General features: G+C 39.8%; 2 long non-coding RNA genes across 3 annotated transcripts; one reads left to right on the top strand and one right to left on the bottom strand.

Moving 5' to 3' along the window:
• The first annotated feature begins 74 nt into the window (after nt 1–74).
• On the top strand, nt 75–26343 carry LOC139827705 (uncharacterized). Of its 2 annotated transcripts, none has more exons than XR_011738622.1 (3): nt 75–489; nt 9928–9996; nt 26174–26343. It is a non-coding gene; the product is annotated as an uncharacterized lncRNA (long non-coding RNA). The 2 variants fall into 2 exon arrangements; XR_011738621.1 differs by lacking the exon at nt 26174–26343 and adding an exon at nt 10102–11016.
• On the bottom strand, nt 25992–26596 carry LOC139827706 (uncharacterized). The gene is made up of 2 exons (XR_011738623.1): nt 26381–26596; nt 25992–26265 (listed from the first exon to the last, which is right to left on the bottom strand). It is a non-coding gene; the product is annotated as an uncharacterized lncRNA (long non-coding RNA).
• Between the last annotated feature and the right edge of the window lie 973 nt (nt 26597–27569).

Below are 27569 nucleotides of genomic sequence, written 5' to 3'. Positions count from 1 at the left end.
TACATCTAATTTTTAGGAGACAAATGTTGTCTCTGATGTTTGGAAGGAGGACTCCTGTACATAGCCATTAATTTCTGGCAGTTGCTGTTGTCTTTGTAAATGCCTAGGGTGGCCACAGTCTGCCAAATACATGCCCAGTGGAGCACTCTGATCTGCCCATCTCTCCACAGCCTGATGGAGCCTTTTCTGAACTTTTGCAGAGAATTTCAGGATGGCGGTTGCTGAGGGTGGGACCATGAAGTTGTATACCTTGAAGAACCCCTTTGGTTTGTGACAGCCACAGCCTTCTCTTTCAGCCAAGAATCAGGATATGCTCCAGGCCAGGTTATGCATCAGTCTCATCCTTTCGTTATCTCCTATCTGTAGTAATACATGATTTCCCTTTCTTTTGCAGCAGCACCAGTGCTCATGCAACTCTGCTGCACTGTTTCAAGAAGTAACCTGAAAAAGAAGCAATGAGCTGTGTGAACCTGCGCCCCAGGAAGCCAGGTAAGTGTTAGTGCTGGCTCATGGCAGAGAGTGGGAAAACATGTCCCAGAGTGAGGGAAGAGCTCCAGCTGCATGTCGGAAGAGTTTATGCTGCGTACAGCCTCAGTGATTTGGATGGGGAATTTATAACTGAGAGTCTTATCTGAGTCACTGACTAATTGTTAGTATTACCATGTTTGCCCTGAAGTAAGTAATATCAGGAGGCTGCAATCATGATAGAGCACCACTGTGCCTACCTCTGTGTACAGCCCAGAGGAAAACTGCCCCGTGTTTGCACATCTCCATAGATGTGACAGACAAATGCAAACAATGACAACACAAATGTGCTTCATTCAGAAGAGCTGTGCTGTTCCTGACAAAATCTCCCTCTCACCCTTCTTGCCCTGTATTCTGTCTAACAGGGGCAGTAGCTTTGTAGAGGGTGCAGGAAACACAGCATGTATAGCGCTGCTATATGTGATACATCGCGGCTGCAGGGTGTTGGGAGTTCTGGGCTATAAGGTGTCTCTGGGACATAACAGTTTCTAAGGGATTTATCCTACAGAAATTTTTCTGAACTGAAAAAATCCTGTCTTGAATGTCCCTGCAACAACCCATTGCAGTCAGTTTCTGTTTTATCCAATGTTGTTTTAAGTGTGTTCTGCTAAAAATTCACTAGAAGTTCCTTATTTCTTGTATCAAAGAGAAGTTGGACAGTTGTTTCTCATTTATCTTTTCCACAGCATTCATAACTTTTTCAACTAGTGTAAGCTGAGCTACATTAAACTTTTCAAGTGACATGTGGCCCAGTCTTTTATGACCTGAGCTGTTAGTTGGGGAAGAACTGCAGCTACACGGGTGGCAACTTCATGGTCTCCTTTATAAAAGGGCTGAGTCCTCACCACTCCCACAGTGTGATCTGCTCTTAGTACTTCTGGGAGTTGAGATATGTTTGCAGTCACATGCTGCAAACTGAAGGAAGTGTTCCTCTGGACACTGCTGTGGGTTTAGCTCTGTGACTTGATTCAGGGATATTGCGGAATTGTTTTGGTTGGATTTAGGTATTGTCAGGCACTTGTCTCTTGCTGAAACATTGCTCTATAATAGAAGTTTCTGTAACGAATGTGTGTATCAGCTTTTCAGCCACCACTGCTTAGTCTCTGGCATTTTAACTTAGTGACCGCTTATGTTATTACTCTGGGCTGTGAACTGCAGTTGAGGAGCAGATATTTGTAGACCCCGTGACCAGGCAGCAACCTTGGGATGGGGGGCATGACGAGCAGGGGCTGGTATCCTTTTTAACCCGTGCTGTTGGTCCTTTATTGTTGAACCATTTAAAAGCATAATGAGTGAACGACGAGATTTTGAACGACGAGATTTAAGGGCGTGTATTGCTGCCCTCTTTTCATTGAGGATCACAGTTACATCTCAGAGTGTGTCATCTGCTCAGGGGCGCACTGCATCAGCATATCCTTATTGCTGTTCGAACACAACATTGTTTGGGAAAAAAATGGGAAACATTTCAGGAATTGGCAAGTTTGAGGGGATTTCATCAGTTACGATCAGTTGACTCCCAGGAATCATTTAAAGAAAAGTTCTCTTAGTCCAGCTGAGAACAAAACTAGAAAGTGAATGCAGTATGTCCAAGTCTTGTTTCCTGTGTAAGTACAAGCAATATAAAGTAATTTACCTCAGATCTTTTCTTAAAAACTAACGATCGGTTCCTTCCCCAATTCTTTGGTAACTATAAGGATGTAATTAGATGTTAAATAAATTGAATTTGACACAAGACAAACTCTAAGCAATTCCTGCTTCCCACTCCTGCTGTTCCTGCACTGCAGTTTGTGGCTGCTCTGGCTGTGCTGATGCAGCTGTTTGTAGGGCTGTGCTGAAATGATATAGGTTCAACTTCTCCATACACAAAAATATCCAGCAGCAAAACCTTTCTTTCTTTTTCTTTTTTCCTTAGTAACTCAGATCTACAGACTTAATCTGTTTCATTTATACACATTCCTCCGCACAGGCGCACTGATGTGAGGTGGCACTGGACTATGGTGTGGAGTATAGGCGGGTGGCTTTGCACCCAGGGAAAATGGGTGGCAGAAGAGGAGACTGTTTGAACAGAAGTGTGTAAACCAGTGGTATGAGTAATTCCTGATGCACCCTGGCGCCTGAGCCAGCTTCTGCTTTCGGTTCCTATGCACACGCACAGACCCCAGATGAAAGTGGCTTCAGCTGGTAGACAACCTGTCAGTATGGTAATACTCACTGAACATAACATTTAGGGGATCTATGTCTTTTTGAGATGGTTTTATACCACTGTTGGAATAGGAACAACTATATTATATATAACAAATAAACTCAGCTGGACCCTTGACAGTGACTAGAAGGAAAAGGTGAAGTAAAAAGCATATTACTGAGTTTGGCTCTATGTCTGTGTGTTTAGTTGCATAAGTTCTCCTTTCATGCTGCAGTAGTAATACCAACTTTGATTTTTGGAAAGGACTCTAGGGTCTGAAGGGAAAAGATGCTACATATACAGAAAATACTATTACAAGGTAGAGAGAGGCTGTTTCTTTGGAAGTTTAGCATTCTTCCCACCCACCGCCCTGCCAGCTTACTGGTACAGCAAGGATGGAATTACTTTTCAAGGAGTAATGCTTTTTCTCCCAGGCTATGCAGTTTCTACCTGTGGTACAGTAATGTTTGTTTGAAGATGCTGCACAGTAGTCCCAGCGTCTGTCCTGTACTGTCATTTGATGACCAGAATCTCAAGGTGGGTTTGGTCTTTCAAATTCAAGGCTGTGAAAAGATGTTAAACTGTTGGCAAGGGGATTGGACTAGATGATCTTTTGAGGTCCCTTCCAATCCCTAACATTCTGTGATTCTGTGATTCCGTGTGATTGCATCCTGGTACCCTGGAGCCTGCTTAGTGGAGACTTTTACTTTTCCTCTAACCTCCACAGAGTCAGCTAAGTCTGGATATCTCCAGGTTTTGTCTTTATGAGCATGCTGTTGAGAATTGATATGTAAAACCTTAAACATTCCAGAGCTCAACCAATTAAGAGAGATAATTACCATTTGGGTTGCAGCAAACTTCCATTCACTTGCAGCATTCTCCAGTTTAAATTTCCTTCAGAGGACATGAAGGGATAACACTCTGGGGTGGGAACACTTCCTTTTTGAATTATTAAGCAACATTATTGTCTTGAATGTAAATTAGATAATTAGTGAGGTCAAGAGAACACACAAAAGTTTTTATTGGTTTGAATAAAATGCAGCCTGACATCAACTAGTGTAGTAACAACCAGATTTTCTGAGTTAGTATGAATCACTGTACTAGATGCAATTTCACCTTGTGTCTTTGCTCACACATCTAATTATTTAAATACAGCTTTGCTTACTATAGATATATAGTATTGCCCACTTCATTTCTACATAAGGGCTTGGTTTTAGTTTTTGTTCAGTCTTCAGTCAATACTTGATTTTTCTTTGACTTTTCTCTCTTTATTACTTGCTTGTTGCTTTTATCGTGGGGATTTGCTTAGAAGTTATGCAGACTTTTTTTTTTTTTTTAATATAAATGCATGAATTTAACAGATTGTAAATTAGAAAGCTTGAGTTGTCTTTTTGGTTATCACCCATGTGTTTTGGCTTTTACTAACTTTTTGGCATGCGCTACCTTTTCATCCAGATGTAAGTAGTACTATGAAAGTGAAAATACTCTGCCTGTGTTATAGTAACTTTTTTCACTAAGTTCTTCTTGTGCTAAAGGCTATAGATCCTTCCAGCATAAGAAATTTGGTTTTATCCAGATTATATTCTGAATAGGTAAGATGATGAGAGAATAGATGCCATATCATCTGGATCATGTGCAAAAGCAACGGGTATGGGGAAGATGTGGTAAGAATATATGTGAAGTTTATAGTAAGTCGAAAACTGAATCCAAGTCACATTGTTCCTCTTTTACTGCTTTATAACTAAGTATTGTCTGCCTTTCCTCCAGATTCTCCCACTCTAAATTTTGAATTGCCATGGTTGTTACAAAGTACTTTAAATAATAGTATGTAAATTTTTACCTGAAGAGAACATGGAAAATTTTAAATAGATCCTTATTTTCTGGCCATGTGGTTAAAAAAGCATTGTCTTGCCTTTATTTACACACGAGAGACAGGGTTCCTGCCAGCCAGCCATGGGAACAGTGCTTCTCCCTGGTGAAATGCACTGGGAGGTGTTTAAAGCAGCAGAGCTGGAAGAGAAGGGAGGACTGGCTCTGCCAGCTAGGGACACACGGCTACATAAATTGAGCGCTTTATGCAGAGACAGGAGCTGAACCATGTGCCAGACAGCAGGCATAAAGCCTAGTTAGCATCCACCAGTTATTAAGAAATATCTGACCACAGACACGAGGGTGAGCGAGTTGGATTTTATTTAATTCTTCACAGGTCTGTGAGGTTGCAACCCTGTGCTTTTACACAGTCCGTGCCCGTCTCAGGGTAGAAGTGCTTCATGAGGCTGATGTAAAACTTCATGTTTGTTTTCATGCCTCTTGGAAGCAGTATGGCACCCAGCTTTAGCAGGTATACGGGGTGTCCTTGTTACAAAGGGTAGTCAGTCCACTTGGTGAGGCAGGGAAATGTTATTATCTTTCATTTTATGGACAGTTATTGCAACACAAAGTAAACAAGACCCAGACCCTCAGAGGTACTTTGCTTGACTCTAAATGATTTCAAGGGCATTCAGGCCCTGCATATTTCTGAGGCTCAAGGCTGATGCGATTTTGTGCATTGACAGCAGCAGCACAGGCTGTGTCGCAGGCAGCGTCAGTGGAGATGGGATTTCTCGGTCCCAGGCTGGTGGCTGAACCGCTGGACCAGGCTGCCTTCCCTAATCTTTTGTTCCGATCTCTACCTTAAACCTGTCTGTTCTGCATGATGAAAACCACTGTGGTTTTTATGCTGAAGCTGTGCCTCTGATCTTGAAAAGACTATGTGCTTCTGAGGTATGGGAGGTCTGTTTTGTTGAATTTCTGCACTGTGGGAACCAAAAGCCCAAGTTACAGTGCTGGGTGAGCAATACTCGGCATACAGGCTCACCCAAGACCTCTTCACTGATTATCAAGCCCTGTACTGTGAGATCACAGTGAAATAATGGCACAAATTGTCACAAAATTTGAAACATTTAGATTTTGTTTAGCAGGAAAATGTTCAGAAAAGAGTCCACAGAGTAAATAGTAAAGAGAAGAATGTTTCTACAGACTCTGGGATCACAAATATGTGTATTATTTATGTGTGTGGATAAAAAGAGAGTTTAATAAAAACACAGATGAATTCCAGGTAATTAGCAGACTGAATTTTGCCTTGGTTAGAGAATTCTGCTGAAGTAGCATGCTTTTTTAAAGTTAAATTTTCTGCTTGATGCCATGCAACTGGCTGTAGAAAGTGAGCAAAGCTACCCTTCCCTTGCTTTGAATAAAAGGAAAAGCCAACTGGGCACTTGAGTATCTCTGTTCCCTCCCCCTGCAAGGTTTATTGATGTTGTCTGCAGATTTGTGTTTGCTTTACTGCTGGTAGTTAGAACTGGTGATCAAAGGCTAGTATAGCTGTGCCTGTGAAGGGACATAATTGGTTGGACTCTTTTGAGTCCTCTGTAACAATACTTGGTTTTGTTGTGTTAGGCAGTGCTCCACAAAGTATAAAACATTGTATGATTGCTGGGGCAGTTGGTCAAATGTATTCTTCTCGTCTCAATTCCTTTTATACAGGAAACTAATATAGCTCAGAGTCCAGGGATGAAGGCTTTTAAACCTGGAGGGTGCCTGGTGCTTCCTGAGAATCTCATGGGGGAAATGGTCAGTCCTGAAACAGCTTTGCTGACAGATACATTTTTATAGGCTATTATTTTCTCTCCTCATTCTTTGTTTTATATGAATATAATGGGCTCTTTATTTTTAAATGCTCATCTGTTCTTGCTCTTTATATTTTCACCCCCAAAAATCATAATTCTCTGGATTATTTTCTTGTTTTGTGGGTTGTTTTTTTTTTTTTTTTTTTTGGCATCACATTTGGTTACTGTTGAACATATGTACTACAATGCCTGTATAAAGGAATGTTGTTTATTTTTTGAGTAACAGAGTTTCCATTTTCCTTTCTGTCTTTTCAAAAGAATCCCATATTCCAATTTGAACCAAAAGGTCATAGACCTATTTATAGTTTATGAATTTTGGCAGTGATGTAAGCATGTTGTGTGGTTTTATGACTTCATGAGAGAAAAAGCTGGAGTTGCAGATGAATATGTAAAAACGTTATTTTCCTGGTTCTTTTTTAATACAGGAAGCAGAGAAAATACTTCTTACATAGCTCCTCTCGGGAGTAGCTTATATATAGTCCGAGGACCGCTCCAGGGTCCAAGCAGACCATGTCTTTAACTTACCAAGGCAAGTTTCTCAGTGGATTCAAACATGATTGAACTCAATGAAATGAAATGTACAGAATGGCTTCATTGCTTGGCAATATTTAAATGTGGGATATGAGCCCCATGCTACTAATGAAGGTTATTTTATTTTCTGTAGTATAGTCATTTATAAAGAACAGATGTACAGCTTTCTGGTATGATAGTTCTTAATTTAGACAAACAAGCAGCAGAGGGTAGCAAGACAAGTTTTTAGGAAACAGAGCATTGCAAGCACCCCGACAGTTAGCATTTGCCTGACAGAAGAGTTGAGCCTCTGAAAAGCAGTACAAGTCCCAGGGGCTTTAAGTCTGTGGCAAGAAGAAGACTGTCAGCAAAGTGAAACAGCTACCCAGGCCACATTTGTAAGCACATCCCGCTGTGCAAAAGTGTTCCCTAGAGATTTTAAATCCATGTAAGAGGCAGGGAAGCATGCCTGACACTTGCATTCTTCATATAAAAATCCATTTTACGGTGCTGTTTGGGTGAGCCAGCCTCCTTCTGCAACTCCTCCCGTGCAAACCCCCACCCTCCAGCCCCAGGGGATGGAATGGTGGCGTTTGCCCTTTGCACACAGGAGACTCTGCACAGCACCGGGTCAGCGTGACATAAATGCAGCACCTCTGACACATTGCAGCAGACTTTTGGAAGCAAAGCAGGCTGCAGAGCCAGGGGCTGGCTTTGCTCTTCATGCAGCCTTTGGCTCTGAATGCCTTTTGGACAAGTTCTTAAATCTGGTTCTTAGTTACCAAACTATAACTAGCAGCTGCGGTGTTTGCCTTGGGCAGTATTTGAGAACAGAACTAGTGGGGAAAAAAAAATTCCGTCCCAGAAAACCTGCAGAGATTAAATGGTTATATATATGTGCATATGTGTGTGTTTAAATATATAATTATTTCATATTGAACATAACTTTATACATATATGTAAATAAATAAATTGAGTCTGCAATTTTCATAATGAAAACCCAAATAATGAAGACCTTCATTACAGAATATTTCCTCTTCTCCAGTTTTGTTAATGGTCAGTCGTACTGCATCTTATTGAAACAGTCAAGTGCTTCATTGATATTCTGATATCCTGTGGAAAGAAATAGTTTTGCTGAGGTGGAATTTGCTGCTCAAAAGCTCTTTCAGGAATTCCTTTCTGTTGCATAACTTAATGTAGTACTAGGAAATTACTTTAAGCTTCTTGGAAAAGAACAACCAGAGATCTATTACGTTATAATTAATAAGTATAATGCAATTAATAATTACTATTATGATTACTTAACCTGTTTAAGTATGCACATTCTTTTTATGTGCTTTCTTCCTTGCAGATTGATCATCTCAGTTCTGGTATTTCTGTTTTCATGAGCTTAGCACGTACTAAAACGAAGCTTAAAATGCGTTCTCAAGCAATTTAGAAACTGCTTTGTGTGCTTGGAGGCCATCTCAGTGGGAAGGGACTAGCGTTTCTCATCTCCCTGTGCTGATGGAGCTTGGACTTTGCATTATGTCTTTTTCCCAGACTTTGACAGAAAATGCTTGCTCTCTGTTCTCATTACTTTGAGAATTACTGGTAACGGTCTAATGATTAACTGTTGGAGCAACGAGGAACAAAGTGTATGCCATCATCCCAATATAGTGAATTCTGCCAGCTGCTGAAAGAAGGAAACCTCTAGAAGTTTGCAGAATTACACATTTTGTAACTGGATGATACAATTGGCTTTTTGTGTTTTAGTCAATAATTAATAGACTCTTCATCACTGTTCAGAGGCATCTTGGCAATTAGACAATTTTTAAATCCTCAGTGGATAGAGGTCAGTATGCAAGTCTTCACAGGAAATGTTTGTAAGACTGAACAAATTACATACAACATTTCAAAGAGACACAGAATTCTTCCCCCCACCTCCGAAATAAGTAATGACATAAAGGGATAAAACCACCTGTGTAAGTGGTCTCCAGAGTAAGGTGACATTAGGCATCAATTTGGACTTCACTTTGAGGCCCTGCACTGCTTGCAAAGTCCCGTCTACAGAAGAAAGATGAGTTGAGCTTTGTGGTGGTGGTTTTTTTTTTTTTCTTTCTTGGCTGCGATGGGGTCATCTGACTCAGTTATGCCCATGCTCACACAGATGAGCAGCGCAGCAGTGGTATATCTCTTGCTACATAGAACTCTAGAATAGTTTGGGTTGGAAAGGACCTTCGAAGGACATCTAGTCAAACCACCTGCCATGAGCAGGGACACCTTCAACTGGATCAGGTTGCTCAGAGTCCCAGCCTGGCCTTGAATGTCTCCAGGGCTGGGACATCTACATACCTCTCTGGGCGAACAAATATAAAAATGCATAACTGCCGTAAGAGGATCCCAAATGAGCATTTTGAGCTGAGTTAATGTACCTGCAGAAGGGACTCATGTCTGTTGAGCTGCCTAACCAGCATAGATGTGCTGCAAGACTTGAGGGTCTAAAGCCTTATGCAGCTCTTCATGTCCCTCAGGTAAGCCCTTGCTATTGCTGTGTTCATATTGGTATCTCCTGGATAGCTTTGCCATTTTGCTTCACCTGCTTCTCTCAGCACAGCCTGCTATGGATAGGTCTCAAAACTTTTCCTTTTGCTCTCAGATTCAGATGTCTACATCACTGGGGAAGGACAGCTGAAGCTTTGGGATTGGGGAGATCTGAATGTGGTATGTTGTGGGGCTTTTTTTTCTCTCCCCCTGAGGTTATTCCTGAGATACTCTTTCTTCCTCACTGAAGTAAAACAGTGAAGTAAACAGCAGTGATAATACTTGCCTCCTCAATGGTTCATGCAATGGTGTCCATTAACAGTTTTTGAGATATTTATAGGAAAGTGGCCTTAGAAAGTGAAGTGGTGGTGGTAATGTCATGCCATAATCATGTCTGAATTATCCATCATTTAAACAAAAGTTTTCTGCACCTCAGCTTGCAATCAGTTATATCATCGTCACCGGAATCCAGGGCGCTCTGTGCATCAGTAACGTACCACTTATTTGTGCCTTTAACAGGCTAAAGGACAAGGAAAGAAAAGCAATGAATGAAGACTTCTGTTGTGGATCAGAGCTGCTATTGACCAGGTATTGCTTTCTTCCTTTCAGTCTGATAAGCTCCAGTTTCTTCAGCATGGTTGCTTTTATGCTACCGTATTTATTATATGTATTTTTTTTTCCTCCTGATAACAGCTTATTGAGACTTGAGGAACTTTGTTTGCTTAACCTTGGATCTATGGAAGAGAAGTTGGTTACTTTGAACCTTTCAGCCTTCTGCTCTTAAAAGTGTTGAAAGAAGCAACTCTAATTTAGGGCTTTTATTGCAATTTTAAACACAAATAGATGCTTTCATTCTTACAATCAACATCAAAAGGTCAGAGAGTCTGGAGTGTATCAACAGTGTATGGGTCCTTTACCATTAATCAACCTACATGTGCCTATCTCTCCATCAGGATCTCTTCCCATCTGTTCAGACAGCCCCACTGCTGGTGAAATACAAAGTCAGGAGGAATCCCAATAAGACTCAGTTGTTTCGTACTGTGAGAAAGGAAAATGTGGCTTCCTGACATACCTTTTTACAAACAGTGTTTTGTCATGTAGATGAGTGTCTCTGCTTATTTATATGCAATGCCATTACACTTCAGCCATGGAGTTTGTATTTTCTGTTTATGTTTCTCAAGAAGATTGCTTAAAATAACAGATCCTAACTGTTGCAGACTGATTAGTTAATTTTATAACTGATAAAAACAGTGAACTAATAAACATCAAAGCACTTAGGTCCACAGTCCAAAAATGTAGAGAAATAACTTATGTCTAAATGTTTGGCAGTCAATTTCCAGCCCCTGCGTACATGTATATTTTTGTATTATGACCTTTTTGGATGGTACAATCTGTGCGTCATCAATGCTTAACTCCACTCTGTGTGTTGTGCAATTTGTTTGGGCTTGCATCTTACAGGTCAATATATTGGTTTTCATTAGTGCTCTGGGTCCATAAAGTAAATTATCTCTTTGGATGGGAAATACGGCAAAAGAACACATATATTGCTGTAGAAGGACAATGTTATTGTTTGTATGCATAGGTATTACTTAGCAGAGGTTGTGTATAGCGGACTGCATGCCTTTTTTGTGTTAGTTAAAATAAGATGTGTGATATGTGGAATAAAATTTTAGAAACACGTTTCTACCAAAAGCAATGGAGTTAAAACATGCTTCCTTATTCTTCTCATTCTAATATTTATTCTCAACTCTACTATTACTTTAATGCACTGAAGCTCACTCACAATATGAATCCAGTGATAGGCAAACTCTGCCGTGAAAAGCTTATACTAATGTATAAAACTGCTAATTTTCTTGCTGGATAAGCTAATTATGCAGAACAGGAAAAGTTATTAGATCGCATGTGAACTGTAGTCATGTAGGAAATATATAAGCAATACAGAAATTAACCCAGATCTCCAAGATTCCACTCAGTATGTTAATCACAGAGCATCTTTTCCCTGTTTGTTTCCTCTCTCTTGCTCTTTCTTGTCTCAGGTACACACTTTATAGCCCCAAAAACAATACATGACATAGATGGAGTATCTGGTGGAAAAATGTAAAGTCCTTTTTTTTTTTTTTTTCCTTTCATTCTCCTGCCAGCAGGAGACACCTCTGGTGTCCATAGGACAGCATGCTACACTCATTCAGTTTGCTGCTGTGACAGGAGATGGGTCCTGCCTAGTTTTTGGTGGGTTACTGAACCAAACTATGAAGGCAAGGGGGTCTACAAGTGCCAAGACCAGGTCAAGAAAGTCCCAGGGAATTTTCTTTATGCAAATTGTTCCACTTTTCTGATTCGCTGCCTAAATTTGTCTTTGGAGTCAACCAGGAACTCTTTGAGAGAAATTATTCCATGGCGATAAATGTGGCACAACTGTTCTGTGAGTTTGCTTTTATCCACTAGATACAGATCAGTGTTTTTCTTTTCTCCTGAAGTCTCCTTTATGTTGTGGGCTTATCTAACCAGGAGCTCTTCAAAGGAGAGAAACAATATTCTTACGCACATGGAAGCCTTCCATTGTTTCCCCTGCTGCTCCTTTGGCTTGATTCTGTATTCAAGGAGTAATTGTGGGAAGTCAGTACTCCTCTTCCTAAACATAAACTAGGTCGAGCTGCACTCTTCCTGTCTGCTATTGTTAACAAGAGCATCAGAAAATTGCTGTGTACCAAGTCAGTCATGGAAAAGAAAAAGCAGGACAATTAGCATTTTTTCATGGCTGAATGCAATGCCAACCTTTTCACCTGCTGTATATGGGATTGTTTGTCAAATAATCTTAATGAGAGGGATGATTTCATTCATGGGCAAATAAAGCAAACAGGTTTAGGTTCCTTTTTTTTTTTTTTTTTGAGTAACGACATTCTCTTTCAGACCAGTGTTACCCTATGAAGTTTATATTTGTTCAGCAAGCATGGTAAGGACTTTTTCAAACTTTTATAATCTCTTTAGCTAAGATAATTATGAAATAATCTGTCCTTAACCTTCTCCATGTTGCCACAAGAAAAGTCAGTGAAATACAGTAGAACTTAGAACCATATAAGTAACTAGTTCCTATATTTCTGATCACCTTCTTTTTTCAAATCAAGATAGATAGGTGAAAGTAAGAGCAAAAGAAAGAAAAAACCCAACACATGAGTTAGTATTTCTAGGTAGATTTATTTGCAACAAAGAATTAGTATCAAATATGTGTTAGAGAAATGCATTACATCATTGAATACTAATAAGGATGATCTTACTATGAATTTGTTATTTTCAAGTCTGAGTAATTGGAATAAAGCTCTTCCTACTGCTAAACTATTCTCCAGTGATATGTCCTGGGGATTTCATTATTCACAATCTTCTTTCCAATTCAAGGAATTTTCACTGAAGTCAGAAAAAATGCTATTTTAAGGTATGTGAAATATAATATGGAAATTCCTAGTACAGAGGAAAGAATTTAATTCTGTGTTTGGAATTACGTTCAAGTTTTTTGTTTTGTTGTTTAAAAGATACTTAAAGAGCAATACTAATTTTCTGAGCCACACAACTAGTTTCCAAGTGTTTTGAAGACTGTCAGCTTTTCAAACACTTACGTTGTGACACAGTAGGATATTTCCAAGTCTCAGATATGGCTGATTTGGGCCCAAGAGATTAATCGACTTAATGTAATTTAATAATTTTATTCCTTTTGTTCTTGTTTCTTATAAGGAAGGAAATTTATAAGGCATCCTTATAAGATGGAGGCGTGTATCGTTTCATAATGTGATTCAAAGGAGCATATCATCCCTTTGATTAGGGCAAGAAAATTTTCTTTTTTTAATTCACAGAGACAGTGAATGATGATAAGCATGCTGGAAGGATTTTTGGGTTAATGAGGCATGAATAAGGGTAAGCTTTCCATGAAGAGATGAATAAAGTGATTGTATTTACTGTGGCTGAGCAAGGTATTTAAGAATATCTAGTGCTGCTATTCAAAAATGCTCTTTTAATAACCTTTTTGTGCAGTTAACCATAGGCACATATGAATGTCAAAAGTAAATAGTCCTTTTCTGTGTAGAAGCGCCCAGTTTTAGAGCTGAATTTGAAACTGCAAGGCTTCTGCAAGAGCAATGGAATGACAAGGGTTCATTTAGCAGAAAGGGTGAAAAATTGTGGGTCTTGGAATGTGAAATGAAAGCTAACAGCTTGTGCTACAACAAACTCTACTGACCTCTACATAGTAATCTGAAAAGACTAGATGGATTTGGGAATAGATGCCCGTTTTAAAAAAAGTATGTTTTCATCTCCTTATGTTCTAGAAAGGTCATCATTCTGGGCTGAAAAATGGTTTAAAAAGTTGAAACCTGTTATTATTTTCTGTCAAAACAGAGTTGACAGGTTTCAGTCCAGAGAAATCAGGGCCTTGTTCAAACTGAAGGATTTAAATTCAGTAAAAGTTGTTGGAGCAGTCTGTCTAAAACTCTCTGGTCATTGTGTATGAGGTCAGTAATGTTTTATAATTGTGCTCGAGAGTCTGGTTTTCAATGAATAATTCGAAGTATTCCAGTAGCAAAACAATACTACCTTCCTTATTGTTTGTGCTCTGGGGTGCTGTTTGGTCTTTGTATCTTAGGGCCTAAAATGAATATTCAGCAGTTCTGTAGGGATAAGGAGTTAAACCCTGGCCTATTTTAAGTCAGTGGCTTGATATTGATCTCATATACAGTCTAGAATGTTCTTTTTTTTCAATTTTTTTTTGAGCTGCAAAGAGTCACTAGAGTCCTTCCCAGGTGGTTGAACTGTTGAACTGGAAGAGCATTTCTTGGCATAGGATGAATAGTTCCGAAGACGTTTGTCCCATCTACACTTCCTGGCCAAACTATAAGAAACTGGAAGGGCAGCGAGGAGTTGAATCAGGCCACGTTCAGCTGTTTGTGGCAAATACCGTGGTTCTTGTGGTGCTAAAGTCACACCAGTTTTACAGCTATGAGACAGGTGGGATTACTTGTGAAATCTTCCTGACATTGGAAGATTTCAACATTTTGTAGGTCAGATTTGCATGAGACCACAGTTTATGTATGGGACCTGTTGTTTTAAAGCCGAGTGTAATGACTTACCCATTGCCTGGCTGAGGGCTCTTTTTTAATGTTAAACACCCATGGAACTACGGTGGAAGCAGCCTCAGTTGGCCACATTTCTGAGAAAAGTGCATCACAATAGCACATTAGTCATCCTTGCTTGATAAAAACAAGAAGGGTGAAGAAAAAAACGTAGCACAATGTAGAGCTCCCAAGAGCAGCTTATATTGAAAGAACTGCCTTTTTTTATTTTAAGTGTGTGTGAAGACACTGCCGCTACTTTAAAGCCTCTCAGTCTTAGGTTTGAAAAACTACAGGCTCCTTGGGATTGCAGGACCAGTAGTGATGGTTGATTCAGCCCTTTGTCCTTCAGAAGAGACACAAAATTCTGGCTTCTGCTGTGGCATCTGATGTGTCCTTGAAAACAACGAAGTAGAAAAAATCTGTCTGGTCTGTGTAAACACTCAAAAGTGCACATAGCATTTTCTGGGTGAGCTGGGTTTTTGTCCTGAGTCACTACATTTTTCTTGCTCCCCAACTGTGCAGTTAGCTGCTGCCTTCCAGCATGCTACACAGGGCAGTTGCATTGCATGTGAACAGTGTTTGGAGCACATGAAAGACTCTTTAAGTAACTACTAGTGACCAATTGCACTGTATTGAATAAATGCTTTTAGTCTGTCTTTATTTCAGTGTGCAATAAATGGCAGGTTTCCAAGACTGATTAAATGGTGCAATGCCAGATGTTAGGATCTTTGGGCTGTATGTAGATCTTGGGGGAAAAGCAGATTTGATGACTTATGGAAAGACTTTGCTCATAAAAGAAAAACAGAGATATATTTTGTTTTAGTCTCACAGTTGTTGACGGACAAAAAATAAAAAAAAAAAAAGAAGGAACTCCAGATGCAAAGGAATTATTTGAACACTGGTTATGTCGGCTGGGGCATAAGGATGAGAATGATAGATTATTTTACAAGGAGAAACAGAAGTCAGTCAGATGTTCGCAAGCATTGCAGGAAAGTGGCAAAAATGCAAGAGTAAAGAGACCCCAATCTACCTACCAGGTGATGCTGAAGGCACCAAGCTCACACCTGTAAGTTCAAAGACTTAACACATGGTCCTTCATTCCCACATTTGTTCATTCAGCCTCTTTGGTTTTGTCAGCAAAATTTTGTAGTGGGAGTCACTTAAAACTGACTCATGAATTCATTGGGATGCGAGGAGTTCTTTAAGAATATGAAGCATTTTTACACATAATATGATTTATAAGTTTGCTTTTTTTCTGTATGACTAATTTCATTGTAATTTCAAGCTGTGATGTTACACAACAGAGAACACCACGCTCCGTTGTTATAGTCCATTTTATGCTCTGCCTCTTATTTGGTTTACCATTGAAACTTCAGGACAAATGCCTCAAGAAATGGTGCAACAGTCTCTCTAAGGCTTTGGAGGCCTGGACAAAGCAATGGAGAGAACATGCAATGTGCAACTTACACGCTAGGGAATCGTGAAGGAGACATTCAGTTATTGTTTTTTGTTTTCTGAATAAAATTACAGTTGTAATTAAATTAAAACACAGAACTAGGGCTTATGAGGTGTTCAGTGCTGTCTGCTGCTTCTGATGACAGTAGGTCTCAAGAGCGACAGTTCAGACTTTTCCCCCTCCCCCCCCCCCCCCCCCCCCATGGCTGTATTCCACAATGATATTTGTTCCAGTCCCGAGGTGGCATTTATATTAAACGTTTGGAATTGAAGTCTCTAACTCTGCTTAAAAGACTAACTCCAAGGCAGATAATAAGGCCATGAGGATAAGCTGCTGGTTCAAATGTGGGGAAATATTGTTTTAAAGACCTGTGTATGTGTCATAGGAGTTCAGGACTAGATTTGGGACTTTTTTAAACTCTCTTTTAATAATGCTGGGTTTTTATTGGGTGTGGTCTGTGTTTGTGTTACACTAAAATATAATCTGACCATAAAGGAATCTTGACACATTGTGCTTTTTAGGAGGTACCTACTCTTAAAAAAAACTTTATTCAATAATTTACAAGTGATGTGTCCTAAAATAGAAATTTCCAAAAAATGGATTAGACCTTACAATATAAAACAATTTGGTATATGCCCAAGCAAATAATAAGCTAATTTGTCTAATATTAGACATTAAACTCAGATTAATTAAAGATATCTTAAAAAAAAAGAGAGGAGGACTGTTGAATACAACTTCAGAGGACCAAGGTTTTCCACTTTGTGTGTGATCCCTGTACCTATGACAAAGGATGGAATGACAGTGCAAGAGCAGATTTTGACAATGTCGAGGAGAAAATGCCAAAATTGCATTCACTTAATTTGGAGAAGATGTGAGTCTTAGTTGCATGTCTCCAGTATGTCAAAGTTAAAATGCAGTTGCTTCTGGAATGAAGTTTACAATGTTGAGGGTGACTAGGCAGCATCAGTGACCAGTTACTTATGCCTCTCACCTTAAAAGTCCACAAGGACTAAGACAGCCCCACGAGAGTCTGGGCTGAGGCACCTGCTTACAAGAGATGTTATCGACTCAATTCCTGTTTCAAAGGAATTGTATGCAATATTAAGCCTACTGGTAACTGAACAGGTTCTATAGGTGCTTTAGGTGTGTACATCATGTGTCACCTCCAGTGTCACTTGACACATCTTGTTGCTGCTTTTTATGACTCTGTCACTGAAAGTGAAAAAAGAAGCAAATGGGGGAGAAGGGGGGGGAGGGGGAAAAAAAAGATCTGAACTGTTCTCACTGCTCTTTGCATGATCTTACCTTTCAATCCTGATGCTCAGGGAGCTGCCGAATGACACTGTTACTCAAAACTGGTTTCGTTCTTGGATTCTTCTCCTACTTGGAAACACAGCTTTAAGATGAAGAAGAAAACAACTATTTCTTCTGCTAAAAATTAGTAGGCTGGAGTTAATTGAGGATGCAGGCAAAAATACAGAAATCTACTTAGAAGAGTGCATCTGAGTTTCCATGTCCTGTGCAGAAATGAGAAACCAAGAAAAAAAAATGTCGGTGTCAAGCTATAGTGATCTGAATGAGAGATTCATTTCAGAGAATGACTGGCATTTTGGGGGAGGAAGATTTTTTTTTCGTTTTTTTTACAACTGAACTAAAATATGAGTGCAAAGTGAGCTTAAATCTAATGAAACAAAGTGTGGGATCAAAATCTAGTAGGCAGCAACGAAAATAAAACTGATTTGTGACACAAACATTTTCCATTAAAAAACCTCAACGTGGTAGATGGATATTGTTCTGTTTGAGAACATAAGGTCTTGTATGCCTCTGCAAAATGCACAAAAATGGGCTCCTAGAATTTCAGTACTTTGACAAAGCCTTAAAAAGAGCTGAAAACGAGGGAGTCCTCGCTTTAAACGTCAGCGACTTGGCAAGGCTTTGGACAGTTGGCATTAACGTCAATGCTGGTATTCAGCTGACATCCTTGTTCAATGTATCTTTCTTACTGCAACTGGCAAGGGACAAGAGCTATTGTGAGTGCAACTCTGAAAGCAATATTTAATTAAGTAAATTGATGTCCTCATTGGGAAACTGAAAATTATTTTTATTTGGGCTTTTTTTTAAATTAAAGGCTCTTGAAGCGATAGTCTTTGCACTCAGCAAAGTTATATCTTTACAATAAGTACTTAATGGTTTGCATGCTTGAGCTCTCTTCTACCTTGGTATCAGGGGTGGAGTTTTTCCTTTAAATCTATGTATTCTTCATCTACACCTTCAGGAAAAAATATTAATACATCATTAGTTGGTGTTTGACTTGTTCTGGAGGTACAAATCATCCATTTTATTAAAGTCTGAAATGCTGTTCAGTTCTGCTTAAGGGCCCAAATAAGGAAAAAAATAACATTTCAGTGGATTGCTTCCCCCCCGCTTCCAAAAGTATTTTTACATACATAGCGCTCATGAAAGTGAAAAGGATTAAAATGCTAACATTTTGAAAAGAAAACAGTTTGCAGCTTGTGCAGGGAGATGTAATCATCATCCTCTGCTTTTGCCTCCTGAAGAAGAGGAAGAAGGGTTAACCACAGCATTGAGAGCAATTTGTCTATTGTTTCTCTGTTAATATCATTCACCAACTTACCACTCATCACCTTTTCCGAGTACTCTCCCTATAGCAACAAATGGCGCCACAGACAAACCAGATGCAATCTCGTCTCTGTTTTCTTTTCATAAGCATTTGCAAATTTGTTAAAAAGAAAAGTAAGGGAAAGTGGGAGAAAAATGTTTATTTTGTACAAGCTGGACCGAGGAGCATTGAGAACATGGGACTCTCTTTTTGCTGTAAACCCCTCTGCTATCTGATGGGCCTCCACATTTCTGCAGCATGATTTGATTTCCTTAAAGGAGTTGTTCTCTGTCAATGAAGTGAAACTGGATTTCTTTGTGTGTGATCTTGATGACACTGACCTTGTATTCTGAATATTTAAAGGATGTTGTCAGAGCCTGAGGTCCACAACTAGACTCTGTTCCTCCTCACCTCTAGTTTGCAGCTAATTTTCATTTCTCTGTTTAATTCCATAACACAGTGTTAGTTTTCCTCAGTGACACATCTGCAGATAACTGCTACATGCATGTTTTTCTGTCTGAAGCATGATAGCCTGAGTGCGTGGAATGCTTTTTTTTCCAGGAATGTTAGTCAAAGTCATTAAATTTTAATCTTTCCTTTACTAGATAAGTCCATTATTCTTCCTTAGAAAGAAATCTTTTGCTTTACTCCTTTTTTTGGTCTTCACGCTCCTTCCAGTTGTAGTTGACTTTAAAAGATGCAAAACATTTTTCTTTCTTTACATTTTATTTGAATGTAAAAAACTGACTTCACACCCCAAACTTGTGAAAACTAAAGTCTCTACAAGAGTTTGTATCTCTTTTCTTGCAGTCAAATATGAGATAAACATAAAATGCCAACTGTCCTCATTATAATAGCTGATTTCTGGCTTTTTACGAGCATGAGCTATTGTTATAAGAGTTATTTTTCTTTGCATCTTTTTAATAACTTATGAAATTTTAAATGAGCTGCACAGACTAGGCTCTCATACTGTGAGTGCTTGTCAGCAGTCCAGGTAGAACTTCTGGAGACTGGTCATATGAAGAAGTCATCCTCCTCCATTCAACTACTGAACTGCAGCAAAGGTTAGCCACAATGGATTTTAAACAGTTATTCTTTCGCAGCAGCAATTACTGTAGTTGTCAGAAGGAAGTTAGGTGATTATAAATGGGAGCAAGGTCAGTTCAGCATTTGTGATTCCTTGCTGCCACCCATTTCTCAGTATAGAGCCTTGAATGAATGGAATTAGCTTGCGTTTCTTTAGAAAATACAATTGAGGAAATATTTTACGTTTATCATCAAGATGCAAAAAAAGTCATTGGTAAAAAGAAAATTAACACTGATTCCTTCCTATCAATTGTATAACAATGATGTTTAATTTTTTGCCATCTCATTTGGTGATTTGCATATATTTAAGTGCACATAGGCTGCTTGACTTATTTAAATGGTAATTGCAAGATCTGAAAAGTTATGGCCTTGCAGGATTTTTTGCGAGAACTTCTGTCACCTCTTTGACCAGTGAGGAGCTTTGCCATGTGATGCTAGTGGGCTAAGACTTTTTCCAGTGTTGCTAGCCCCTAGCACTGGAAATCTGCTGAAAAGTCGGTCTGATTTCCTGGCTGAAGTTGTGTTTGAGGTATCTGTGGCTCTTGGTGTTGAACAGGAGAAAAAAAACCTTATGCTTGAATAGATTTTCCCGACTTTTGAAGAGCATCTTGTCTCCTTATCTGTTGCAGACTATGCTGTAAACACTTCTTTACTTCCAGAGCTGGTTTCCACAGGCACATTTGGCTGTGCCATCTGATTACCGCAGAAACAGAGGAAAACCGTCTTGCACTGTCACTTTGTTGCCTGACTTATTCTCCTTTATCATCCAGCCAGTGTTTACAGGATGCCACAGTTAACATTGCCCAGATGCTCTATCTGGGGGAAACTGAGAAACCAGGCAGCACCCACCGCCAGTGTTTTCCAAATTCAACCTTCTTATCCGAGGTCTCGCCTGTTTGTGCGAACTGGGGTCACCCCTTGGCCCGGGTGTGCTGTCAGTCACCCTGACAGGAGATAGCACCACCAAAGATGTTGAAGTTTGTGTTGTTTCAGCCACTTATGGCTTTTCAGCAAACATTTTAGAACAAAGTGATATGATTTCCCTGGCGGCCCGTGGGCCTAAGAGCATTTTTTTAACAAAAGAATACGATAGGAATACTGTCTCTAACTACAGGAACATTTTATGCATTTGCTAGTAAAACACATGGATGTTGCAAGAGTTGCATGATTTCCAGAAGCTAGGTTATAAATGGTATTTAGCCTATATTTTACTTTGGTCATCACTTCTTGTGTTTGAGTGTACATTTTTTCCATATTACTATTTCCCACATATGCAGATAATTACATACTCGAGTCAGTTAAACCAACTTTTCAAAGATCAACTTTCTTACAGTAGCTTGCTCCTAATGGAATACACAGAATAAAGTGTTTTTTTTTTTGTGGCAGATTTTAGAATGTGTTTATTACACTTGTATGCCAACTAATTCTAAGAATTGCACAAGTAAAATTATTTTCAGCTATGATGAGGGCATATTTGAACTAAAATGTGCAATCAAACTATGTAGTGTTATTATAGATTCATGCCGTTGGCCTTTTATTGAAAAGAGTTGTGTGTTTTCATTTAAGAAAGATTTTGTGTCCCGAGGAATTAGTATTTTGTTTCCTGTGTATTTTGACCTTCTTGTACAAGAAACTTCTGTGCACATCACACAAACGACCCCATTACCTGAGGTCCTGCTATGCTTTTAAGCTTGTGAATAGATGTTTCTTCCTTTAAGGGCTGGACGTAGGGTTCTTTTAACTGCTTCATATCCACATTCCAAAACCTATTTAAAAACCTGAGCCTAAAGTCCAGCTGACAATGAACTCTATTTTCAGCTAAAGCCCCGTCCTCCCCCGCTTCACCGCACACTGTTTCTGCTGCTGGTGCACTTGTGATAAAGACCAAAACTGTTGTTTGGCTGACATGCAGAAGGAGTTGTTTATCAAAAGGGGGCTATTCTAGGAGGATATGCTCTTTAAACAGAACAATGGGGATTTTGAAGATAACCAAATCAGTACTACATAGGTGTTAGATCTGTTTTAAATTGTTTCTGTGTTGGAAAGTAGGAGGGGGGCCCCGGGTGTTTGGCTTTGAATCCCCGGCTTGCAAGTGTGAAATGGCTAAATCCAAATTAGCTGCCAACTGTGCTTTGTGCTGCAGCTCAGACGTGTCTATAGGCCCTGAGCCCAGCACCTGGGGAACTCTATTTTAGGATCCAGCTGTACCTTGTGTTTCAGCCAGGATTTTTTGATCTGTCCTTGGCGCTGCCCAGTTCAAATGACAGTTCCTAAAAGCAGATCTACAGGCAGAGTCATCTTTTACTAGTTCGATCAGGTTATAGACATCTACCGGCTCTATTGATATAAATTAACTGGTTTCTGGAAATGCAGAGAAGTATCAATAGCTGACAAATGGGAGGAAAAAACAAGGAACTTCATGGGAAACTTATTTAAGTACAGAAGATCAGCAAATGTGTGTGATGCATTTTTGTTTGCTTTCACCCCTTCTGTAGAGGGAGAATCTCACCAACAATAAAAGTACCCTTCAATTGCAAGGGGGAGGAACATGACATTTTCTGTCAAGCTCTTTGATGGCTGTTTCTCTTCTTTCTGAGCCATGGCAATCCTTAGTTTTCTCTAATGAAAGCTTTTCTTAAAATGTTTTCTCAGATATTTGTGTTAGTTTGGAATAATTATGTATCACCAGCTCCAACTGAAAATTCCTCTTTCTCACTCGGCAGTGGTCTTTTGTGGTACAGTGATCTCACCTAAAAATCTCTTTCCAAAACTAAGAAACTAAAGATTCCCTATAAATAAGTATTAACTTTTTCCTTTCCTGGATAACAGCCAATACTTCTGCCTGTTTTCATATAATACCTCCATACATGATAAGGAGCAGAAAATGTTCTCTAGTGCTGATCATATGCAAGTGATTTATTTAAGGTCACACAGTGGACTGCTTGCAAGAGTAGCATGATTCTCTCTACCAGACATCTAGTTAAAGCTCAGCCTAAATATGCTTGGATACTTGCAGGTGGTTCAGGAGAACATCTGGAGGTGCATGCTTTTCCTGAAATGTCTGTTTTGATTGATTAGGGAAAGGGAGAGGTCTTTTGTATTCAGCTGGTAGACATCTCATGGCCTCAAAATTCAGCAATAATCTCTATTTTCAACTATAGATTCCTTACCTTCTCCCTTCTCCAATACAAATGCAAGCTTACATTCTTTTAAGTGTGGAAAGGGGACCCCAGTGACCCCAGCCTAGCATCCCTGACACAGTTAGGCATCCTCACCTGAAGCCTGGATTTATTTTCTTAAAGATTCTCACTAACTAAACCCCATGGAAAAACTAACCCTTGACAGCTCTTGCTGTTTTGAACATCAGCTTTTGCAGCCAAGTGTGATGAGGTGGAGATTAGGAGGGGCAGTCCTCTTGTTTGTGCTAGAGACAACCCTGCTGTGTTTTATTTTTTTTTTATTCTGTCCTGAAGTGATGCATTTTCAGAAGCTGTATCACACAACCAGGAAGCAAAAGTGACTCTGTGGTTATTCAGACAGACGCAGAAACACACTCTGTGCTGCAAAGTAAGCAGTGTAGACTGATTTTTGCAGTAAGTGTTGCCAGAGGTAGCACTGACAAAAATGAAAAATAGTGCACCCTTTTTTGTGCTTGCTCGGAATAACTTTAAGGGAACACAAGTATATCTCAGCCAACAGTGATGGCCCCGTAGTTTCCAGTGGTGAGCAGTCCTGGTGGAATTATGTGCTGTGTTCTACTGTTTAAAGTTTGCAGGCTCTTTCACAGGTATGTTGCCTGGGATTTAACCAAAATAGATCTTATTAAACCAAAAGGATCCTATTTAACTGAAATAGATTCCTAACGAGGGATGAAGCTTTAGCACGTCCCAGTACAGATTCATGGGCCTGTTGTTTGCCTGTAAGTTTGAAAATTCTGCCCCTGGCTTTTTTAATCTTATCTAAGTCAAGAAACCATACTTCCATTTGGCTGTGTGTTTTCTGTGTTCAAATAATGCTTGACCTACCCACATAGATTTAATTGACTGGGAATAAGGGTTGTACCTAGTTATCATACGCATTGACAGAGGTGATGGAAACCAGTTTTTATGCCAATGTAAAGGGCAGAAACCCTACTTAAAAGAAAATACATTCCCCCACTTCAAATACCAAACAATTTAGCAGAAGAAGCAATTACAGCTCGCTGTGCTGCTGGAGTCCAGTGAGCACCAATCTGGTTTGCAGGGACCCGCACGCCCAGGTTTGCACCATATGAGCTCAGTGCATTGATTGCTGCCGCTTGAACCCTGAGCTTGCTTTGCCAATTGGTTGTTTGCTCTAACCACGGTTCTGGATGGAGCCTTCGGAGACTGTCACAATGTAAATAAATACATGTGTGTTTGTTTCTAGCCTGTTAAAAAGGAAAAAAAAAAAAAAAGTGGATGTGTCAAAGAAGGGGGAAAAGCTGTTAAGGATTCATTTGCATGCCTTTGAGATGCAGGAGGTACAGGAAGCAAGGGGCTTAGGGGAGGGATAGCAAAATCATTCAATGGAGTATCACAATAGGGAAACATGGAGAATGGTTAGATGCTGTTAGATTAGATTAGTGCAGATTTATTTGACAAGTGATGTTTACTTTGCTATTAATCATATAGAGGTATTTAAAGCATGCAGAAAAAGTCTCAGAGTCTTATTCTGCAAATCAGAATGAAGAGTGGTTTAGAATGGTTAGTCTGGTTTGTGTGTGGTGGGGTTCTTTGTTTTGTTGTATTTTTGTTTGTTTTTTAATAACCCATAGGAAGATATTACTTTTTTCTTTTTTTTTTTTTTGAGAGTAAAAAGGCTAGACTAGAACTAGAAAATGAAAGACGATAGTCAGGTATGCTGAATTGCTCTGCTGTCATGATTGTCTCTAAGATGGATTTTTATTACTCTTTTGTATTAGTGATATTTTTCTTTGTGCCTTTGCCCTTGCTGTTATAATTTTAAATGTGGTGAAATATGCTGACTTGTACCAAGTTTTATGTTTCAGCGAAGGAGAAACTACAAATAGAACGAACAAATGAATTCATAGTTGGATAGATCTAATTTTGTGTAGTTACTAGCTTACATCATGGATTTCTCTGCCAATTAGCTGTTTGAAAGCAAAATAGGAGGCACGGCATGGCCTGAAACTGAGGGAAAGGTTGGTATTTCAGAGGGACAGCCTCTTTATGCCATTGCCAAATCACCTCTCATTTACTTTGCATTTGTAGGCATAAAATAGAGCACAAGTCTGATGGCTGTAAACAATCCCCTTCAGTATTTGTGGTGTACCTTCAAAGCTTGTACATGTTGTAAATATTTTTGCCTTGAAATTTGCTGTGAGGGAGAAAGCTGGTGTAAGACACGGCCATTGAGCATCACGGAGTTTGACAAAATGTCCTGTGATGAGGCCTCTCCACCTTTCCAGTTCCCCCACAGCTGCTTGCAATGCTCCCCAGAAGATCCTGGCTCAACACAGCCACCCTGCATGTAGGTGGTGATGCCTGCAGCCACTGAGAACCTTAACCATCTTCCCCTATTCCCTTCTGGTACCACTGTTTCGTTCTTTTTTTTTTTTTTTTTTTCTGGTTTAGCTACTTTCTCCTCTCTGAGCACTAGAGAGATGCACAATTCCATCTTGTTTCCAATCCCTTTTAATCCCACTGTGAGGGAGGGCTTCATCCCTTATCTTTGCTCCCTTGTAATGCAACTAAAGCCACCATCAGCCTCACCTAAAGGGAGATGGTTTGTCATTAGAGCTTCTCCTGACCTCCAGCCCCCTCCTGCCCTTGTTCTCTGTCAGGTACCTCTCTTTAACCTGCAGCTTTAGTAGATAAGCAGTTAAGAGGCTCCTGCATTTCTCAGTGCTGGTGTTTCTTGCTGGTGAAGCCCCTATATGATCTTTGGACAATACATGTGTTTACCACTACATAATTTTATTAAAATAGCCTTTTCCAGAGTCCCAGATTATGTAGCTTATTTATCCACATTGGATGACTGTTCTGTTTTCTCTCTACTGGTTTCTAAACCAAATTTTAGCTACCTATTAAGTGTGAACTAGTACTTTCCAGTTTAAGTAAAACTGTAGGATGGATTTGTATTTTTCAGTGTTTCTTTTGACCCACTTTGCTGAATTAGTTTCCAGTTTCCCTGGGAAAAAAATGTTTGGTCTCCTTTCTGGTTTTGCTGTTTCCTTTTGTTGGCTGAAATAAATAAATAACAGGTTGCAGCAAGCAAAAGCCAAATACAAAAGTGTAAGTAGAAGAAATTTCATTGGCTGAACAATACAGGTCAAATGTAATGACCTTCATTCTTTAATGTGTTCACAGATCTTCCTCAATTCTTAATACAATTGTTAAGATTTTTTTTCTCTGTTTGATTGAACTACTTACATGAGGCTGAAGAGAAATCCTTTTCTTGTTCAGTTTTACTTTCTTTATTCTTGTGTTGATTTTACTGTATTTTCTCTTTGGCCATCCACAGAGCGTTTCATGGTAGACACTTTGCCTGGTAATAAACCAGTGGACATCTTCTCCCTGTTTGATTTGTCATCTTTCATGTCTTCATTGTGCACCCTAAGTTATTTTAAAGAAGAAAGACAGGAAAACGAGATGAATACTCTCCCTGCCCCTTCATACTCATATCTTAAACACGTGGTACCACGCTTGGAAACAGTGAGTAATCCTTTACCTTTGCAGCTTTGCCAGCCTGGGTGTTTGAGGCGAGAAATGAAGTGTTTGCTGACACAGGGCCTTGCTTACTCCAGTGGGTTTCTCTCTGTGCCTTTTGAGATGCCAGAAAATCTATTGCATAGGTCACGCCAAGGGAAATTAGTTCGGTGCCATCTCGTTTCAGTTCCCGCTTATCCTTATCGTGTGCCCGTGCCCTCCTGGGCGGGCTGGCAGAGGCTCTGCAGAGCAGCGGTGACAGGAATAGCAGGGATTGCTGCCTGGGGGACAAGGAGGGTGGCTCCCCTGCCTTTCGGGAGCTGGCTGGCTCCGTGCCTGCCTTTGCCACCTGTTCCTCAAACCATCAACATCACACTCCCTCTCCTCCTCTCTCCTACTCAGACGCTTTCTGGATCATTTAAATAAGATAGTCCTGAATACAGCGTGGCAGTTGTAGAGGCTGACATTGGGCAGGGTTTACCTGTTAGACACCAGATCCTGCTTGTCTCTGTACAGATACACCTGCTCTGAACTTACCCGAGCTACAGGGAAGGTCTCAGAGTTACCAGCTTGGTGTGTTGTTTGGAAAGGTGGCATTAGAAGGATGCCTGAGTTGGTTCTGTCAGGGTTTGATTTCTTGGGGTTAGCTGGAGCCACATCAGTGCAAACCACACATAGGACGCTAGAACAAGTGCAGTGAAAGCCACATCTCAACACAATGCACCTATACCAGGACTTTATGGTATTGCAGCTACGTAAGTGCGGTTCAAGCATTGTAAAACAAAACCCTTCCAGATATCACAAGTTATTGTCCTTTTAAAGGTTCTTCACTGTTTCAGTCTTCCTCCACCTCCCAGCCTCAAACACCTTAGCATCACACTGCAGATTAAGCATAATTAATCTTGCCCTCATTTTTTAACATTTAATTTCTCTAGTTGCACACAATCCCTCCACTATGGAGACCATGGCAATACTTCTGTGTTATTTTCCTTCTCTCAAGGTATGCCTACTGTTCAGCACTCTCCTCATTCACACCATTACTCAAAACTGACATCTTTCTCTGTTTCGTGTGAATTTGACAGTGTGAAATGTGCGCACCAGAAACTTAACTGTAAACACCTACTGTTTTCTCCATAGGTACCGATAAGCAAATCCATGATAAGTATTTGTATCTCCACTTTGGATGCCAAAGGGACATTAATAGCTTTTGA

Source organism: Patagioenas fasciata, chromosome 3 (genome assembly GCF_037038585.1).
Source record: "Patagioenas fasciata isolate bPatFas1 chromosome 3, bPatFas1.hap1, whole genome shotgun sequence".
In the NCBI taxonomy this organism is placed as follows: domain Eukaryota; kingdom Metazoa; phylum Chordata; class Aves; order Columbiformes; family Columbidae; genus Patagioenas; species Patagioenas fasciata.
Note: the sequence above shows the minus strand (reverse complement) of the source record. Positions and strands in the feature narration are given on the sequence as shown.